Raw genomic sequence first — 1,923 nt, 5'->3', positions numbered from 1 at the left:
AGGAGTCATGGAGGACCGATATTCTCTGAGGTTTGGGAAGCCCAAGATAGGAATAGTCCTCATGGAACACACCTTGAGAACCTAGGTGGGGCATGTTCCAAGAGAGACAATGATGAGGGTGTCTATAAATCATTGGTCTCGCCAACATTGAGCTCAAATATTGTGGAAAGATAGAGTCTTTAGTTAAGGCCTTGATATATAATAATGCTAAACAAATGGGTTACCAATCTGATTCTTCTTATGAGAAATTCTCTAGATTGAGAATGAAAAAGTACCATTATGAATACCTCCCTAGTTAAGAGGGAGTGTTGTAAAGTGTAACTAGGTTTGGTCTTCCTAATGACATGCAATTATGATTTTATGTAAGAGATGTAAAGAAGGAAAATAAAATTGTTGTAATGCTTGCATCATGGATTTCATGAGAAAGAGATTTTATTTTAGTATAGGATCCCATTGAGATCCCTTAGGAATTTTTTCATCTATTCATAAGAGTATAAAGATTCATTGTCATGTAATGAATACATGTTACACATTGTAAAGAGTCACACTTGTCTATGTAAAGTCGTCCTCCAAGACCTTGTCACTAGTCCTCTTCAAGTTTGCCTACAACGAAGGGAGAAAATCAAGAGATGATGTCGGCCCTCATTCTAGAGATCATGTCGGCCTAACTGCCCTAGAAAAATGCCTATATATACTAGTACTCGGCCTCATTTGGAAACAAGAAACTCGATCAATCAAGTCTAAAAAGAAGTGTGAGAATATATAAGAGAAAACAAGTATCTCAACGAAGCAAGAAGGAAGGAGAACGAAGTTAGATTACAAACTAGTTTTGGGTAATATATCCTCCCACATGCGAAGGCATAAGATATAAAGGTACTAGAAGTTGGTCGAAGCCTTGCAGCTACATAAAGTGATGATATTTGGGAAGAGGACATCACTAGAAGGGGATGAGTAGAAGTGTATTAGGTATCTCTCTTAACACCTCAAGTTTCCGAGATTCTGAAGGAAGCCGAGAAGCAAAATAAAAATAAGTGTCAAAAAAGAGGCTAGTGAATTAGTCTTGGGAGGACCCTAGTGCCAATGGTCATTGTCATGATCTTGGTGTTTGTAAATTAAAGATCTATACGAAGAATTTTGTTTGGGGTTTCCTCTCAAAGAGTGAGAGGTTTTGGCCTTGGATGACAAACCTATATATCGTGTCTCTTGTCTATCTATTTGTTCATGATATGGTAATTGTCTTGATGAAACGAACACAATAATAAGTACAAGGAAGATTATATCATAATTAAGAAGAAAAATTCTATCACAAGCAGTTATCATAAGTAGAGAAATCACCTAACCCCTAATACCCTAGATTTCTCAACAATGTTGTGTGCATGTGGTGCTGTGGACAAGTGGTGTTGTGCACACATTGTGCAGGTGATGTTGTGTACATGTGGTGCTATGTACACATTGTGCAGGTGCCACTATGTACAAGTGGTATTGTGTACATGTCATACACGTTATGTTGTGCTTGTGTGGTACCGGGTTATTATGTTACGGGGATTATGTAGCCGATGTATTGTGACATGTGTATTCGTTGTGTTCTACTTTATGTACATATATGTATTGTGACATGTGTATTCGCTGTGTTGTACTCTGTGTACATATATGTATTGTGTTGTACGCCAGGTGTAGGTGTGTGTAAGTGTATGTGTTGTGATGTATACTGTGTGCATGTGTACATGATTGAAGAGGAGAAAAGGAACTAGGTGCTTCCTGGGTATGGAAACCAATCCAGTGTGTTTACAGAAAGGACAAAGGACTGATTAAAGGATAAGTATCAATATTTTATTGCATTTTTATTATGCATGTGATCTATAATTTTTATTTATGATGGTTACATGTGATCTATGATTTTGGTTTATGATGATTGCATGTGAT

This window comes from Pinus tabuliformis, chromosome 6, assembly GCF_031772625.1.
Source record: "Pinus tabuliformis cultivar Carrire ecotype Pingquan chromosome 6, CPIR1, whole genome shotgun sequence".
Lineage (NCBI taxonomy): Eukaryota > Viridiplantae > Streptophyta > Pinopsida > Pinales > Pinaceae > Pinus > Pinus tabuliformis.
This window is presented reverse-complemented; position numbering follows the sequence as displayed.